The sequence below is a fragment of the Magallana gigas genome, chromosome 1, assembly GCF_963853765.1.
Source record: "Magallana gigas chromosome 1, xbMagGiga1.1, whole genome shotgun sequence".
Taxonomy (NCBI): Eukaryota; Metazoa; Mollusca; class Bivalvia; order Ostreida; family Ostreidae; genus Magallana; species Magallana gigas.
The window spans coordinates 26,894,448-26,914,187 of record NC_088853.1 but is presented as its reverse complement, the minus strand read 5'-3'; the positions used below and the strand labels follow the sequence as shown (position 1 = coordinate 26,914,187).

Here is a 19,740-nt window from a genome sequence, read left to right as displayed (position 1 = left end):
GGGGCCAAAAGGGCTACAAAGTCTTTCATCATAACTTATTTTTTAGCGATAATTTATAATTAGCGATTATTTATAATTTATAATTTAAAACTGAAACCCGTTCAAAAATCGGACGATACATTACAGAGATATAGGGGTTTAAAAATTTAAAAAACAGAAACAATGTGTTTAAATAACCATTTACAAAATATACTGTTGAAACATATCTTAAAATTAATTTGGATTAGGTGATTACATGACATCGCGCCTATACCAGAAGAGTTATCGTTTAAAGAGTTTCCTCACCTTTAGGGTCACTTGTGCGTTTGAAATGTCTATTGATTTGAGGGAGCTTTCAGATGGAGAAATTATGCAAAAGTTCGAGTGCAAGACGGCTATAGATTAAACTTGCCATGATTTTCTTCCCTTTTGCGAGTTCTTTATGAAAACTGATGCTCATTTGTTGAGAGACGAAAGTTTACTTTGTCATTTTAATCAAAATATACACAAATGCACTATTTGAGGAACAAGTAGCCAGTTTTTAAAGAAATTTACATAACTAGTAAACTTTAAAATTGAATGAGCTTTGATTTCTATGATGTATGGATAATTTTGAAAATGCTGCCATATTACTTACTCTAGACTTTCTTTGCCTTACCCTTGAACTTTTTGTCTCAATTTAACGTTGACGTTTTTTCTCTGAAAGACGCCAACGTGACCAAAAAAAGTCATGTGACTGTCAAATTTAGACATGATCAAGTTAAGGTGACCCATATCTTTACAAAAACACCCAAACTGGTTTAGAACTATTCATTACGCAGAAATGGATAGACAAAAGCAAAAAGACCTCTTAACTGCTGTTTAAAAGCAAAATGTTGCCTTAATTGTCCTGCGTCATTTCTTATCTAAATATTTTATATATTTGTAAAATAATTTTATTTGCAAATACATATTTCACAATGCCAATCAAACCATAATGAATAAATTTGTTTTAGAAAATAATGTATTCACAGAGTAAAGTAAGAGACTTTTTTTGTGAGGAAAGGTTTTCAAGGAGAAACTGAACAATTTAAAAAAATCATTAGTTTTAGAGTTTTGTCACTTTAGCCATCTACTTTTCAGCGCAAACGAAATTTTCAGATGGTTTTGTATTATGATATATATGTTTGTCATTAAAAAAAAAAACACTTTTTAACTATATTTTAATATTTCTTTCGATATATTTTGGCATATTTAGCTAATACTTCATAAAGGGCCTTGAAAAAATTAACTCAAAATGTTTGCCTATAATTAGCATATTTTATGTCAGTTGGCATTACTATTTTTATTTATTTGCGTTATGATTTGATTGCTCCAAATTTTGTGACAACCTTTACATTTGCTGTTGTTTTATTATGTACTGGTATTTAAAGCCATCAGTAAAGCAAGGTTTTTTAAACTCTGACTTGGATATTACTTTTTTAGTCACTGCATGGTTAACTTCATGACGGTTCGACAAAATAAGTGAATAATAGTTCAAGCTACAAATATTTGTTTGATTTCTTCAAATAATTATTTTCTATGACAGATTTACGCAATACTTTTAAAAATTTACATTTCTGTCTGGGACACTATATTTCTAAAAAAAAAATGGCATGTGACATGGGTCAGAAATCAAATGTATGAACATTTTATTGCCTAATCTTTATATCCAAGTAGTTTTCGGATGATTGACATTACTGGTATCAACTGTTAAAATTTTTACGAAATAGATCAAGCTAACTCTGAGAAATCGTCTGCACAAAATATGCAAGAAAAAAAAAATAATAAGAAAACTGAAAAATAACCAATAGAATAATACCTGTAGTAGTCAGTAGTTACTAAACGAAGTAACAGTCAAAGACAATGAGGTCTTCCGTTGGAAACGGAATAAGAAATAGAAACAGTGCAAAAACAAATAGGTCTTCCTTTGAAAGACTTAAGTACCAGAACAAAAGTAAATCCGTTTTATTATATAAAACTGCCTGGGTTTTTTTTTTAACTTTTTATATTTTGTGAACAGTAATTGCACTTTTAGTGTTTTGAGAGTTGATCAGTCAAATAATTTAATTCGATACTCTTTCTTTTACTGCTTTCGATATAAGCATATGAAAGGTTTGTGTGTATTATATTATAATTAACTAATTGGCTGTGGATAAAATATGATTGAATATACTAATAGGTAACTCATCAATACAACGTATTGTTAATATCATCTTATTCTTTTGTTTGTGATGGGATATTTCTCGTAATGCAGTCACATAAATGAATCAAAGTACTGAGAGTACTGAAAGACGGGTTCCTGAAAGTTTGAATTTGTAATTGTCCTTGATTTCCTCGTATATGCTTCCGAAATTATGAGTTTGAATTAGTTGTTTCAATCTATAATAATTTGGCTTTTTGTCATTGTCTCATACTTTGTCTAGACTAAATTTTAGTCAATCCCGGCCTTCATAATTGTAGAAAATTGTCACAACGGTATTTTATGTAAAAAAGACCCTAGGGAAACATTTTAAAAATTACTACTAACTGGGAAAATCAAAACAACTATATCAAGGTATATAATTTGAATCATAACATTTATTCAATTTTGTGATCCAAGGGAAAATCCACAAGTCGGACGGTATCCGTTATACAAGGTTAATGAAAACCCCGAAAACTCTCAAACTGCTAAATTAACAAAGTGAACATTTGTACACCGATAACAAACACAGGCTCCTGGCGCTAAAAATATATCTTTTTGCAATAACATTTTAAGTACTCTAACAACATAAAGGTGTGTCACGGTCGCCATTTTGATTTTTAGACCGACTTATCTGACACGATTTTCTTGCAGCGATTCATGCAAAATTAATAGGTAAAAAAAAATCCGTTCGCCACTTACTACTTTTTTGTATAAACTCGTGCATCACCTTCATGAATTACGATACAACCGTTTTTTTTCATTAAAAATTATACTCCGAAAATCAGAGACATAAATAACAGAGATTGACAACTCCGCCATTAGCGTGTAAATGTTACGGGACCAACCTTATTTTGAGAAATACAAGTGCAACAGCAATCTTGTATAAGTCATTAAATATGAACCTGACAGTGAACATAAACCTGTAAATATGTTTAAACATGTTTTATTTATGAAACATTTACACAAACTCTTTATTTAGGTTTTAAATTACTTTTTTTTCTAAACTTATTGACTTTTCACAAAGTAATGGTAATGGTAATGCATTACTTTATTCATGTAATGGTAATGTAATGCATTACATTCAGAAAATTAAGTAATGGTAATGGTACTTTAATGCCTTAATTCATGAAGTAATGTTTATGTAATGCATTACTTTACAATGTAATTCACCCCAAGCGTGATTTCAACTAAGCCGGAAAACATGAACATTAACATTTAACTTGGTTCTTCAATCGATAAGATTGCATATATTATATGATTTATTGGTCACCCAAAATGTATAATATATATAGATTTTGCTTACAATGCATTGTTTAAAGTTTAAATTCAGTTTAATCAACTAAAGAGCCAATCAACGAGAAGGCAAATTCAGACTTGTTTTTATTTTGTATGTACAAAAGTCCTTTAGCGACGAAAAGCAGTCATACCGCAAGTAGACTGCAAGCCAATGAAACACCTATTTAATATGTAAGACATCTGTGTATAATCCGTCTGACGTGTTCATGGAGTTCGGTAGTATTCAGATGAAAGACTGTCAAAATAAAATTCATGACTTTTCAAAACTGGCACATTGCGTTTGGGAACTTTACTTTCGATTCAACATTCAACCTCTTCCATTGATTATTGAGCTCGTACACCAACTTAATCTTCAACGGCTTTGTGCATTCAGTTACGTAACTCATTCAACATTTGAACCTGAGCAAGATTATTGTGATGAATAAAACTATTTGTTTATTATCTAAATAGAATATGGTTTATACACAGAGGACTCAAAAAGATTTAATGTGTGTTTTTAAATATATATTTACTAAAATGCATGAAAAATTTCTGCACTATTTTCTTACGCGTAGACTCAATTCATGTGTTCTACGCGTGCCTTCCGGTTTGAGACTTTGGCTGACAGTAAATTAATAGATGGGGTCACGTGACCCCGTCTAAAAATTATCATTTTTATCTTACATAATTTAGACATATTTTGAAATAAAAAGAAGCGAATACTTTTTTTTTGGTCGTGTTTTAGACTCTTGGGTCACATCATTTTTTACACCGTTGGGTCCATTTCTGTGACATAATTAATATTAATAATCTATATTAATTAACTGAATTGCAATACAGACCTTCGTGCGGTTTTTTAAGCCTTTGTTTAGGTTTATCAGCTGTCTTCTTTACTTTAGGTGCCATTTTGAGTTGAAAATCTGAAATAATAAAAAAACAAATCAGACTCTTATCTCATTTTGATGAGATACAAATGTAAAGCAATTAAACGGCATCATTTTAAAAAAGTACGAGGGTCAATAAAAAAATACGAAGACTTTTGTCATAGCTATGTTACTTTACGTCATATCATTACTAATTTTGGTAGACATAATTTAGCAATAGTTTCAAACAATTTGCAAGAAAAAAAGTTAATAAATTCCTTTATTTCTAAGAATTATTTAGAATCTTATCCTGCAAAAATGAGGTCACGGCGCACGGTCAAAATTTGTGTTATGTCAACAATAAACCATATAATGTCTAAAGTAATATCTCTAAAAATTCGGCTTAAAACCAAATAATATTGAAACCTTAAATTAAGTTTTGTCTTGGTATTCTATGTTCCAAATAATGACGGGATATTTTGTTTTGTCGAACAGATATTAGTAACTAAAGACAGATAGTCCTCTTTAGAATTGACAAAAAACATCGACGCCGTCGGACGTCACGGCGCACCGAGAGGTACAAACAAAATGGATTTAACCCAGGAAAAAGCCGACATAAGCTGTGAAAATGCTCAGTGGTGCAAAAAATTAGTCAACAATTATTTGCAAGTTTGTGTTTCACTGTAATAAAGTTTGTGGGGGTGGTGGTAATTGTATTTTGAATATAAAACAGTCCAAAAGAGAGTAGAATATCTGTAAATTTTTAGTCAAAAAATAAGTAACGTCAACCGCCGTAATTTGTTATCCTTACTGTAAACTAAGAGATACAGGGTTAGAAATTGAAAACTATGAAGAACTAGCTTATGATTCTCGAACAAATGTGTGCAAATAAGTTGTTAAGTGGTTCAGTGTAATTTTAAATTGTAAGGAGAAAGGTACAAGAGACTAAGCGTGATATAAGATGGGGTTTATCTATTAACTGTGCGTCTTTAATCTTGAAGTCATGTTTTGAACGTTACCATGCGCCGTGGCGACAAAACATGTTGTTTTTAAAAAGGGGTAACAAAAATGCCGTTTCATCAAATGGACTAAAACTTCGCATATCAATAACAAAAGTGTTGGTGCACAGATTAATTTGTTAAGTTTGGCTATCATGAAAAATATATGATAGACAGCCACACTGTCTTCGTATTTTTTGATTGACCCTCGTATTTGCCAATCTGAAATAAAGTAAACCCTAAATAACCCCAACTAAACCCTCGGTTTACGCTTTGGGTTTGCTCTGGGTTTACTCAGGGTTTACAAGAAAAGAGATCTGAAAGCAGACGCTACAGTACCGATCAGACTCAACCTAACAGAAAGTAAACCCCAATTAAACCCTGAGTTTGCTTTCTGGGTTCTCTCAGGGTTAACCAGAGTGGGCCAAGAGTAAACCGAGAGTAAACCCAAAGTAAACTCAGAGTGGACACAGAGAGTAAACCCAGACAGAAATATACCACTGATAGCAGACGCTTCATGTGTATTCGGAATATACAAGGGCATGGATTACAGGTAGTAGGATGGTAAGATAAAGGAAGGGTCTGCTTCACACTTCAGTGCATACAACACGATGTACAGCTGACCTCAAAAGCAATATTTAAGTACACCCCAAGTAAACCAAAGTAAACCCCGAGTGGACCCAAATTTTTAGAAAGTAAACCAAGAGTAAACCCCAAGTGAAACCCTAAACTTGATGATATTTTTTAAAACAAAAATATATATGAAAATGAAAATCAATAATTGTAAATAATTTTAAAACTTTTTGATAAAAACAACAAATCAATTGGCATTCGCATTAAACAAAAGCTATACAAGAAAAAATGAAGAAAAAAAATGTTTAACCGATCTCGATAGTAAATAAAAACTGATCCCAAACGAAATCAAACCTAATTAAAGCTTTTCAAAATTGATAAATTGCAATTTTGCATTTTTAATTACTTTGTAAAATATCATTGTCTGAAAAGTGTGATTTTGTAATTATTCACATTTTATCTATTGATCAGAATGATATAGATAACAATTTTAAATTTCATATTTTTTCCATTTTTTTTTTTTTGATGACCAGATATCTTTGGCTTGTATTTCAGGACGATGTTTAATCAGAGTTTGTGTTCTTGAATTCGGATTGTTAAAAAGTTCAACGTCAGGACTTTAATTTCTTATAAACAAAGAAAGTATTTATGAAATAAATTTTTGACATAAAATTCGACACTTTACTATACTATGGAACTAGGCTACAACAGTGGGAATTTTAGCAAACCAGAAAAATTGGAAATAAATTTTTCAGAAATTGCTTCTCACCGAAATTTGTTGGGTATTAGTATAATATTAATATAATTACTTTTATTAATATTTTCATTAATAATATTAGTACAATATTAAAAGGTAAGTATTTGATTGTAAGTTAGCATAATTTTGCATATTTTCTGTTGGTTTTATCTCACTTAATTATTTGGATTATTATATGGTCCAAACTACAAAAATATTGAGAAAAATGCGATAAATGACACAATATCTTTAAAATTTTAATCATTGACCTCATATAATTTTTGTGCCAGCAATCTAAGCTTTATATTCATAGTTTGATACAATAAATGTTTTAGTATTATCATTATTCTGTTTTTCGTTAAATTGAATCAAAAATTAGAAGGGATTTAAAAACTGATAGAGGAAATTCGGACTGGTATATTTATGAATAAAAACTTAATGCTTTATATCTATTTAGTGTTATTGCCGTTCATTTTCTGTATCGCGTTTTAAAAGAGTTCACAAATTTGTATTTCTCTTTACACAATTAAAAAATCTTAATTATGGTGCATGCGCGGATCCAGAAAATTTTTCCAGGGGGGGTCCGAAGGATAATTGTGTTTGCCAGGGGGGGTCCGAGGCATATTTTCGCGATAATTTTACTATGTAAATTTAATAAATTTTCATTTTCCAGGGGGGGTCGGGACCCCCCCGACCCCCCCTCTAGATCCGCGCATGATGGTGTAATTATTTTTATGATTTGTGTATGTGTGTGTGGGGGGGGGGGGGCTTAAATTTTTGAAAAATACTCAAAGACCATTAACTAAAATTAAAGTAGGTAATTGAACTACTTTTTTAAAAGTAAAAAATAACACTACATTGGAAGGTAAATAACAAACAATAGATGGTTTCATTTTCGTCTGTGGGTTTTTTTTTTCAATCTGAGTAAACGTTATCCTTTATATAAATAGTGCCTGTTTGGGAGGGTAACTGTTGAAATTGACACCCCAAGACAACCATTGTCAACCGACGCGCAGCGGAGGTTGACAATGGTTTTCGAGGGATATATTCAAACATGATTTTTGTTTCTCATTTTTATTTTAAAGAATAGTTTAAAGAAAGTTAGGAAAACTTTTTATTAAATAAAGAACACCCCCCAAAACAAACATAATATTAATGTGTAAACAGTGTTTATTCACACGTTTGCGCGAAATGTCTTTTAAATACGCACATATTTAATATAATTTGAGTATTTCAAACTTCATTACGGGGTTCATTGGGATCTCATATAGTATCATAGAGGTATCTGTCGGTATCATTGGGGTTCATAGGGGTTGATTGGGGCAGTATTGGAGTTTCATTTGGGTTCATTGGGATAAAATGACGCAGCAATCTTTAGTACCTCTTTATCATTTAATTTTTCATGAACATCACTATTGTAGAACTGAACTGTGTCCGTCGTCCTTCATTCAAATGTAATTGGCCTGCTAGTTAGTATCATTTAAATAATGAATGATCGAGATCTGCTTACTGGTTTGTCTAAATTACAAATTAGCCTCCGATTTTTTTTTCATTGTTAAAAGCCGGTTTTTTTTTTTGCTTTACTTTGATATATGTATCGTGTCCGTCTATAATACATGTATCTAATGCTCATGTTTTTTTTAATTTCTTCCTGTAGAATTTAATCTGAGTTACACAATGGAACAAAGATAAGAGGTGCAAAAATGCATATATTACATTGTAAGGCTGTTATATAAAGAGTGTGTACATGTACTTAATTCAAAAAATAAATTCGTACAGAAAGAAACACAATAACGTAAATCTATCACATACATATTCATTACAATTCATTAAGGTGGTATGGGACACCTCCACGTTGTGGCGTATTAAAATAAAATAAATCAGTAAATTGAATATGCAGGTGTTTTCCATTAGATATGTTACAACACATCTAATGCAATTAGTAAATATAATTGTTCTGATTTGTCTTTAAGCTTTTTGAGTTATTATCATGCCACTACTGACTTCAAAATCCACTGATATTCCCAAAAATTGACTTTGTCTGAAATCCACTGTACATTGACTGTACCTCACAGTACATTTCACTGAATTCCACTGTACCCCTCTGTATCCCACTGTACATTTCTACTGAACAACACTGTATCCCACTGTACACCACTGTACAGTCCTACTGACTTCCACTGTACCCCACTGTACGCCACTGTAAAGGGCACTGACTAGCACTGTACCCCACTGTACGCCACTGTACTATTAATTTAAGAAAAGGCGGATTTTTAAATAGCATTAACATTATGCTTAGATACAACTTGACAGAATAATGCAACAGGTCGTTAAATTTATTTAGTATGTTTTATTTATTAACGTCTATCGTTATTGAATGTTACGATCACAAAATCATGATAATGTGTTTAGCTACCAGGTGAAAGTTCTGAATTTTACATGTTGAATTTGATTATCAAAAAAGTGCATGTCAATATGTTAATTTTGCCAGTCATTGGAAAATACCCCCCTCCCCCCAACCAGCAAGGTACATTATCATTCCTTATTGATGATACACGACAAGCCCCTGTTTAAACGATCGGATTGTTAATTCTCTGTGTCTCATGAGTTGTATTTAACCTACTGAAAAACAGTCAATTAACCACTGAATCCAAAAAATATATCCATGCTTGTTCGTGTACACAAGTCCATGTATCATGACTGCGCGCTTGACTACTCCGGTACATTTTGAAGAAAGCGTGCGAGTTTCTAGCTCATATGTTGATTTCTTTTGATAAAAATATTTAAAAATACATTGCAAATGTTGGGTTTTAATTTTACAAAATAACAGATACTACAGAATGCATTTTAAATTTTAAACAGAGAGAGAGAGAGAGAGAGAGAGAGAGAGAGAGAGAGAGAGAGAGAGATATAGAGAGATTGAATGTATATCACTTTCTGACTGTATTGTATTGGTATCATATGTAGTCGTAGAAAAGTTCATAATAAAATATATGAAACTGGTGGTTGTGATGCCGTAAGGGGATTCTAACGTGCTTATTCCTTTCAGACTCCGGGCCTCCATTTTTAGCACTAGAAAATTCATGAGAGAGAGAGAGATAAATTATCTTGTTTGCTATGATACAATATACCAATATACTGGTTTCAGTAAATGAAAAAAAAAAACGAAAAATCATTTTAAAGGCCGCACAATTTTACCGGGTAGTAAATCTCAGGCGAGGGCGGGGTTTAATTTCTAGAGGTGTGAAAACCTCCGGGGCTGGAAGAGTACCCGCATGCAGTCGTGAACGCTGCTAATCACTATACACAGGAAGCAAATATTACACACGATATGAATGATTAGTCAGAATTTGTCTTTGTTAAGGTCTTCCGTTTCCAACGGAAGACCTTACTATTATTCTGAAAAAATTTCAAATTTCTTATTATTTTTTTTTTTCTTCTAGACGCCAACTTTGATCCTTAATATCTCGCTCGTTTGTTAACCGATTGTTTTGAAATTTTCAGGACTGATAACATGCCGCGTGATGTTGTCGTTGCATATTTTAGTTGAGAAAAATCCCCATTCGGTTTTGAGTTATTCCCCTTTTAGTAAAATTTAACGACTTCTTTTGTCCAGGGGGGTTTAGCTATAACGATGGCTGACAGAGTCTCAAAGATGGGCTGGTTTGGAAGCTAATACATTGAATTTGTGCGAGATATATTTTATTTATTATTTAAATGCAAATAAAAGGGGTGGTATAGATGTTGAAACAAAGGCAAGAAAAAAATTCAAAAAAATTCGCGTATTTTCCGTGTTAGTTTCCTACCTGATAAAAATTTGTTATAACATGTATTTTAAAAGATCTTGGTCTTACCAAGACCTTTCATTCGGTATACAGAAAAAGGGGCTGGCCCCTATAATTAAGGAGTTAGATGCGTCAAAAGTTTCTTGTCAATAACTTGTAAAGGAATAAAAATTTCTAATGCATTATTGAAGCAAAGTTGTAAAGAAATTAATTTTGAATCCTTCCGTGGTATTCAATTTAATGTTTTCGTAATTTATAGCCAGTATTTGCAGAAACAATTGTTGTCAGTTCGGTCCATTTTTGTGGGGGTGCGCACGTTTAGGAGGTTATGAAAGGGCTTTTTGTAATGCACTAACTGATACATGCAGCGCGCAAAAATAATTCTACATAAAATTCCCAAATGTTTTTATTCATATGTACATATTCATTTCATAAAGATGAACGTCTTTGACCTTATTTTTGTTGTTTGTTTCATAACTGTGCCCCTTTCTATATTTAGATGCATTACGAGACTCAGGTAACCGATCGATAGAAGAGTCGCTAGCTGTATTCAGGCCGTCGCCTTGACGACAGTGCATATGCTTGTAGAGTTGGACGTACACATGTTTAACGCCCCACTGTGTTACTGTAACAGAGACATTTTGAATTGTTTCAGTACTGGGAGATGTGTTAATTAAATGGTTCGAATGCATGGTAATTAAACTCAACTTTTCTACAGTACGTATACACGGCCGTCATATTAAATTTCATTTCTCACAATGTAGGGATTTGAATGGAGGACGGGGCCAAGCACAATGTGTATTACTGACATGACAAATGTACGCTGGCAATTTAAACGAACGCGGGATTGCTCCCGATAGAACATTTCTTTTAAAGCAAAACAAAATACTGATTTCCGATGGATATAATATTATCATCGTGGAGATGATTTTAAAAAGTGAACTTAATATTCGTATACGATAATATTTGAATCCAAAGCCGCTATTTTTAAGTAACGGTTATTAGGGATACATGTATTAATTATGACTTGCCCCGCGTTTCACGTTTTTTACTTGCAATGCATCTACAAACGAAAATACCAAACAACCTTCGGCAGCAATTTATAAATAATTTATTACATACTAGTACACAATATTAAAGAGATAATTAAATAAATTGTGCTTTATAATTGTACTCGCTATCTTCCGTGGAAATAATGGCATGGAAAAAATGTTGTTCAATGTTCATCAAAAACCATGTAGCCTTAGCAATCGAAAATAATTAACAAACTGTATATTGATAGATTGACACATTAACAAACATTCAGACCCGCAATGTATTTTTTGCAAATTCTATAAAATGTAGACTCAATAAGTTAATTTTTCCGTTTGGGGTATTTTGAATCACATGTGTACGCTATGTGTACATGTACATATAGATTAATAGCCATATAGATAAACACTTTCAGTGTTGAATTTTTAAAAGATATTTTGTACATGCAAAGCAATCCAATGCAAGGGCTATTAAATTCGAACAATGTACATACGATAGGGATCGAACTGATACTGGTTCTGCTTGTTCTACAAACAGCGAATGAAATGCGAAGTATTAGGGTGTTATTTTTTAAACAAATAAGTATTGCTCTCTTAAAACCTTGCATTACTAAACAAAGTATTTCATCGGAAGCATTATTAGTTACCTTAGCTGCATATATGTAGCTCTCCTTCTGGAAAAATTGAGTACCATCCGAAATTTTTCATAGCAATAGCTTTCCAAAAAGCTTGCCTGACTACCCAAATTTATTCAATGGAAGCATGCATGTATCAATTAGACTATCTTATAAGAAATGAAATTTAATTTTCGCTGCGGATCATAAATTATTAAACTGAACGTGCAGAGTTTAGAAGCAATTTCAATCTTTTTCTTCGATCGAGTGCATGTACCTGTATATCACTGGAAATTAAATCATTTCATTATTTTAAATCATTTTAGGAATGTACATGTATCGAATAATCTCTAACAGCCAAATTGAAAATTGAATTTGTTATATATTAGATGCAAAATCAAAGACATTTTGTTATTTCTAACCATATAGGAAAGGATATTCAAACACGTACATGTAGCATCGTTATTTGAAAGTGTGTGTGTGTGTGTGGGGGGGGGGGGGGGGGTTAGGTGGGCAGCTTCATCAAAAAAAAATATTGACAAGGAATTTAAAAAATGGGGAATTTTGAAAATCCTAATCCGTATGTGGGAGGGGGTATTTACATTTTAACTTCAATTTAATTCAATTAGAATTACTTTATTTTTTGGTTCCATTTATTACATGCTCCGACAAAAGTGAAAGATTCATGATATCTCTATTTATTATATGACCAGTTAAGAAAATAGAGTGGGTAAGACCATCTACACATCATGTGCTCTGGCCTAACTTGGACTCGCCCACTAATCGGCGAGCCAAAATTATGAATGAGACGTATTATGGCGCGAAGTCTTTCTTTACCATTCACGCAACAGCTGAGATCTCAGATAGATCCATCGGCATAGATCCACTGGGAGGGTGTCAACTAATAACTACATATATTATACTTTGGATTGAATGTTTTAGAAGAAATCTATCGAATTAACATACACACTTAATTGACTAGCAATTGTTAGATGTACATTTACATTTGTACACGCGAGTGAAACCCTTTTCCAGATGAATGAAATCGCCCAATTGATCGAAAATCGGGTCACACGTACCCCACTTCGGCGAATTACTTGTACGTAGCCCCTCCAGTAAATATTCCAATTATATGAATTTATATTTGTTTTAATTAATCCAAACTGATGATTCTTTGTTAATGATGATAATCCAACACCAACTATTACTTACATTGTACTACTTAGACAATGTGTATCATCTTGCGATGACACCTCCCTCTTTTTTTTTTGACCTTTCAAATATGGCAATCTATTTTTAAATCAGGATTACACACGTGCAATGTGAAATGCCCTTTTAATTGAACACTCTTGCTCATTGTGCTTATTACATCCCATATAACGTTTTCATCAATTATGAATATAAATGTTGACACATTAAAGATGCATCCTCAGGCAATTATTAATTCAAGCTTGTGGGTCCCCCCCCCCCCCCACTTTTTCTCACAGCAACTAATTTTTTTAAAATTTGCTTATAAAAAATTGAATTATCAAGGATGTACAAAATTTATATAAAAATAAGGAAATTAGGATTGAAATTGGGAGGTTTTTTTTTTTTTTTTGCTTGTCAAGATTTTTTGGATGAGTCTGCCCCCCCCCCCCCCTTCAAAAAGGATGCTACGTGCCTGCATAAAGATAACAACATTCAAGGGCCTTCCGTCATTTTCAAGCCATGATAAACATGATAAAAAGGACTCTCAAAATAAGAAAATAGACGCAAAGTAAACTGCATTCATGGCATATGTTCACATTGTATGATGTGTCTCAAAATTCCTATTTTGGACTCGTCCACTATAACTACGAAAAAATTAATGAATGAGACATCCTGATTCTGGCGCGGAGTCTTGTAAATGAAATTTCCATTGATCTGAATGGATTTTTCCGTGAGGGTCGGGGTACTAGGTATAAAAACAAATTTAATCGTTCAAAGTTTTGAATTGTTAACAACGATATATCAGATCGAATGTTTTAGAGCGATTTATAAATCCAAAATACAGTCATTTTTAATCTGTTGACGCGTGAGCATATGTATTAAGTAGGCGGGCATCCCTACACCCTATTAATTGAAGACAAATGAAATCGCGTCCAGCAGAACTCCCTGGCATTTTAGTGTTTGTTATTATAAATTTATGATTTTGTTTGTTAATAACAATTCAACATCAATTATTAATTAACAATGTACACTCTAGTACGCTTATACACAGTTTTGTTGCGATGACCCCCCCCCCCTCCCCGGACATTATACCAATTTTTAAATCAGGATTACACACGTGCTTGCATGTGCAGAAGACAATCTGGAACTTAACTGATAACTATATCATCTCTTTGGAGATTTATTTCTCCGTAAGCAAATACGTGTAGTAACTGATACATGCAATTGTGAAAACCATAGAGGAATGCATAATCTGCGCATAATAACTAACTGCTTGATGCAATATTTCTTTTTTCCAACATGTTTTAAGTCAATGATAATATGAAAATATATGCTTGACTTCATATCGGAAATTACTCATTTTCTTTATTCCCCTTTTCAATAAACAAAACAAACCAACAGACCAAATTGATCCAGATAAATAAATTATCAAAAATAAACCTAAAAAACAAACTACACTTTCATCCTTCACCCACAATATTGCCTTTTCGATATTTGTCATCGTGGTAGATCCGTGTAACAATCTATTAAGTAGGTGCTTGCACGACATAGAACCGGCCCTTGCTGATCAACGTTTTCATTAACACATATAAAGGAAAAAAAATATTTAGATTTTTTCTTGGATTTATTTTGATGTAAATAAAAAAGAGAAGAAATTAGTTCTATAATATATATGCGATGTAAATCTTTTTTCCACGCAATATTTCGTATAAAACAACGAAGAGTAGTATCTTGAAACTTCATTCAAAATTTGATTAGACCTTTAAATTGTAAAATGCTAACATTGAAAATTGTGCCCGATTTCTTTTTTTTTAAGATAAAACTTTATTTAAAAAACTGATTCTTTGAGACAAAATAAATAAACATAATCAGTTTGATATTCTCTAAGTGCAGTTCTGTAGCTCTTAGTCTGAAAAAGAATCGGATGGACGACCTAGGACCCAGATCGTCCATCCAAATTTCTTGAATATTGCCATTTCTTTCGTACGCGGACGCATGTTGGCCGAATACTCACCAAGACTAAATATTTCGTATTTTGAGTTTTAACTGCGTTTAAAGGTAATATTGGAATTCCGATAATTTTGAAAATGATTAATTAAATAAAAATGGTTAAAATTACCGTCAAATTACAGGCATCGGCCTTCCCCATGCGCGAATCAAGAAGAGTAGGGTGAGGGTTCCAGACCCCACCCCAACCCCCGCAAAATTTCTTTCCATTACATGTACAATATAAAATTACAAAAATATGCCTCGGACATCCCCAGGCAAACTCAAATAACCGTCAGACACTCAACCCCCACCCCAGGAAAATTTTTCTTATCTGCGCATGCCCCCTCCCCCCCCCCCCCCCCTCAAAAAACAAAATTATTCTTCAGAACCCCCTGTAAAATTTCCAGGATCTCCGCATACATTCTAAAAGATTCATTGGCCCTTGCTTTCGATAAAAAATGCGAGTAAAATGTTTGGTCTTTTTACGTTCATACCGGGCATACCCACTGTGTGATTATAATCGTCGTCCATATTCTGTGTATATTGAGTCAATTATGATGATTCGATAAGTTTCTCAAAATAAAATGCACATGCAAAAAAACAACATGCGGCGAATCAAACTTCAGACAACTTTTAAAGATCTGTATTTGCTTATATACATGTACTTTGTTTCTTTTACACAGTGTTTATACATCTAATATTGCACCATGGTCAGGTATCAATTTTTATATTACGTCACAAGTATGACGCAGCTACGACGGAAGACCTAATCGTTGCTTGCAACGAGCTCGTCTCTAGTTTGAATATCTTATTGTTCGAATTACAACAAGAAGCGATTTTATACGGAAATGTTACGTGTCGTCCGGATTTTCTCTTAGTGTGTAAAGCAAAATTTACAAACTACATGTTATTCTGCCCCCAAAAATTACATTGTGTTTAGCACTTGACATTGTTTAAGACGTTAATTTTAACAAATATAATTGGTAAGAAAACCATACGATCAGTTAAAATGTGGAATGTAAAGGCATCCATTATACGATGGCAACTATTGGAGTTCGTTTTCAATGGAGTGACGTTTTAGTGCAACAAGTTCCAATTGTCTGTATAACCAGTAAATACAGCTTTAACAGCTCATAAGTTTGTTTTAAAAAGAAAATTGTATACGCATGATTTTGACTGCATGCTCATTCATCTTCTTGGAATTTTATTAGGTCACAAACATTCAACATGATTCAAATATAAACTGCGTATTTTCAATTACTGAATAATAACAATATTTTTCTCATTTATCCGATCTAAACACAATTCACCTATTGCGGAAAGCGAAAATAAATATGTTTGCCTATTAATTGAGGTGTCGCTTATAATTGAAGTGATGCTAAAATAACATTGTGATGCAGCAAAAATACTGGGGGTGTTTATGCCTTCCTGACCTTGGACCATAAACATTTGGGAGGATAGTTACAACATGAGAGAGAGAGAGAGAGAGAGAGAGGGGGGGATATCTTTTTTTATTAAAGCTATGTAACTTTATCATGGCAATATTCTTAGCCGTGCAAGAGAAGGTACATGTAGATGTATGACAGGTGGTAATAACGAACAGTGTTAAAATTCAAAAGTATATAATTTAAAGTACCGCAACAGAGCGAAATATTTCTTGAACACAGTTCGCTGTCACCACATTTCGTTCCTAATTTAACACTATACTTATTTTGATGTCAGCGACTGCTGGGAGAGGGGGGGGGGTTAAAAATATTTAACATGTTTAATATTCGACTTGATTTAAATAATAGAAAAACGCATCTAAATTGATGAATATAAAGATAATTTCGTTTATTCATACATGTTATATTTTAAAAAAAAATATATATTTCAACTGGATTTAATACTCTAAAGACCACAAATACCCCCATTAGGGAATTACATATTAATATCTTGAACAAGGTGTCAGACTGACAATTTACAAGGTTGAATATTGCGACATTCACTCCTTTTGATCTACTGAAAGTGTGTATACTATAAAGAGACACTGTTTCACTGATCTTTAAAAGTTTTAAAGTCCAGACCAGTTGGTTATCTTCTCTCTTTTGAAAAAAAAATCAGTATGCTGAGCAATATGGTGGAATTTTTTATCTATAAATTGTAATACATAGTTTTAAATTCTCTGAATTTTACAACTTTAATGTGACATGTAAACTAATATTTATTTGACAATATTGATAAAAATAAATTCATTGTAAAATAAAACCCAACAAAATATTTAGTTTCCAAAACATTGATATTGAAATATATGAAAATACTTCCCCCTTTTAATTGGATGATTTGCTATATTTTGTATGATGACTGGATTCCGAGTTTTTAATACATGCACGGATCGGAGGATCGGGGGAGAGGGTCAAAGGATAATTCATTGTTTTAAACTTACATTGTACAACTATCCAAAATATGTTTTAAGCTCCCCCAGAAATCGATGTTATCCCTGCCCTTTCCCTGGAAAAAAAATTCTGACCGCGCATGTAATTATATATAACTTAAAGAAATAGAAGCCCATTTTCTTGTAAGCAATAGGAAAGAATCAAAACAAATCCAGATTATGATCTCAAATAAAGTAAATATTCAATTCATTGTTCAAACATACTAATAACTTATAAATACATAGGTACAGTGGGTTACAGTGGTGTACAGTGTTTGTCAATACCCAGTACAGTGGTGTACAGAGGGGTACAGTGCTGGTCAGTGCCCTGTACAGTGAGGTACAGTGCTGGTAAGTGAGTAGGTACAGTGGAGTACAGTGGCCTACAGTGGCTTTGTACAGTGAGGTACAGTGGGATACAGTGTGGAACAGTAGCCCTGTACAGTGGGTGTACAGTAGATTTACAGTAGGGTACAGTGAATATACAGTGGATGTCAGACAATGTCAGTCAATTTTTGGGAATATCAGTGGATTTTGAATTCAGTAGTGATGAGTACTGTGACTCACTTTTATTAATTATCTTTAAGATTATAAATACAGTTAGGAAGAATTCATTCAAGTCAGTTTAACACTTTTGACAACTACCTCATATTGCTTATGTCTTCATATCTATCTTGTTAACTATCCACCAATCTGTTAGTAAGACTAAGCAACATCGAGCTAAATTTCAGTCCGAAACTTTTGGTCGCTACCTCATGTTGCTTGTGTCTTCATACTGACTATATAGTTAAGTACCCACCAGTCTATCAGTAACACTCGCTACCTAATGTTGCTTATGTCTTCATACTGACTATCTAGTTGACTGTCCACCAGTCTGTCAGTAAGACAAAGCAACATCGAGCTAAATTTCAATCTGACTCATTTTGGCCGCTGCCTCATGTTGCTTATGTCTTTTTACTGGCTATCTAGTTGACTGTCCACGAGTCTGTCAGTAGACTAAGAAACATCGAACTAAATTAAAATCTGACTTATTTGCCATTTTAAAAAATAATTACTTTTATCCTGTTCTGTTTGACTTTGTTTTATTTTATTATTGTTGATATTTCATAGTTGATTTAAATCACTCGATCAAAATATTGTGAAACCTGTCTTCGAGTTATAGATCTATGCATATTCAACTTAGAGGTCAATTTAAGCCTAATAACTATAGGCTGACCCCTTTTTTTTGGGTTGGGCATATACGAGTTAGTTCCCTTTACCCTATTGCACCCTTTCCCCCTCGGTGACAAATATTATCATCCTTACCTTACTAACTGACAACTGGCATTCCTCAAATATTTCCCGATCAGAGTTGTTTAAAAGCTGTTACCTTCAATAGTTTTACACCAGTATGACGTGGATGCACGTTTTGAACTATCGTTCAGGTATTTTGTTAAAGAGTTTAAACCCCTAGTACACAATTGCCATTGTATTTAGACACTGCTATTCACACATGACTTCCTACATTTATATGCACAGGCACGTAGAATCCATGTGGGGTCCTTATTTCACTACAAACAACGTTCTCAAATTTCATTTAAATTATTGAATAGAAAGGAACCACCACCCATAAGTTTAATTCTTGTTTGGAAATATATAAAAGAAAGTTACGAAATAAACATTTAAAAGAAAGTATATAGATCACCCAATAATGGATCACCCAATAATTAGAAGAAACATAATTCTGAAGAATTTTAAAAAATACGTTTTTACTTTATTTATTTTTTTAGATTATCAATTTCACGGACAAATCGTTTTAATAGATATGGAATGGTCTTAAAGAAAATCATCTCAAAAAATTCTATTTTTTTTTTCTCAGTGAATTTCAGAAACACACAATTGGATAAGATGCGAATTTCACTCATTTAATAGCAAAATGTTTGCATCAAAAATACCGCTGGCATTGAAGAACTGCCGAACTCGTTCATTTAAATGACGAACTGATTTGATAAAAAAAAAACAAACAAACTTGATATCAGGTTTTTTTCTGTATTTGACATGCTGTTGATGTTCAAAAAAGATCGCTGGCATTGAAGAACTGCCGAACTCGT

The 19,740-nt window shown here is 32.8% G+C and overlaps 1 long non-coding RNA gene across 1 annotated transcript in view; it reads right to left on the bottom strand.

The window, feature by feature from the left end:
- Positions 1-19,114, bottom strand: part of LOC136273610 (uncharacterized) — a 72,064-nt gene extending 52,950 nt beyond the window's left edge. Inside the window, exons 1-2 of the long non-coding RNA XR_010711782.1 lie at positions 18,956-19,114; positions 4,300-4,377 (exon numbers count right to left, since the gene is read on the bottom strand). This is a non-coding gene — a long non-coding RNA (uncharacterized lncRNA). The remainder of the gene's footprint in view (positions 1-4,299; positions 4,378-18,955) is intronic.
- Between the last annotated feature and the right edge of the window lie 626 nt (positions 19,115-19,740).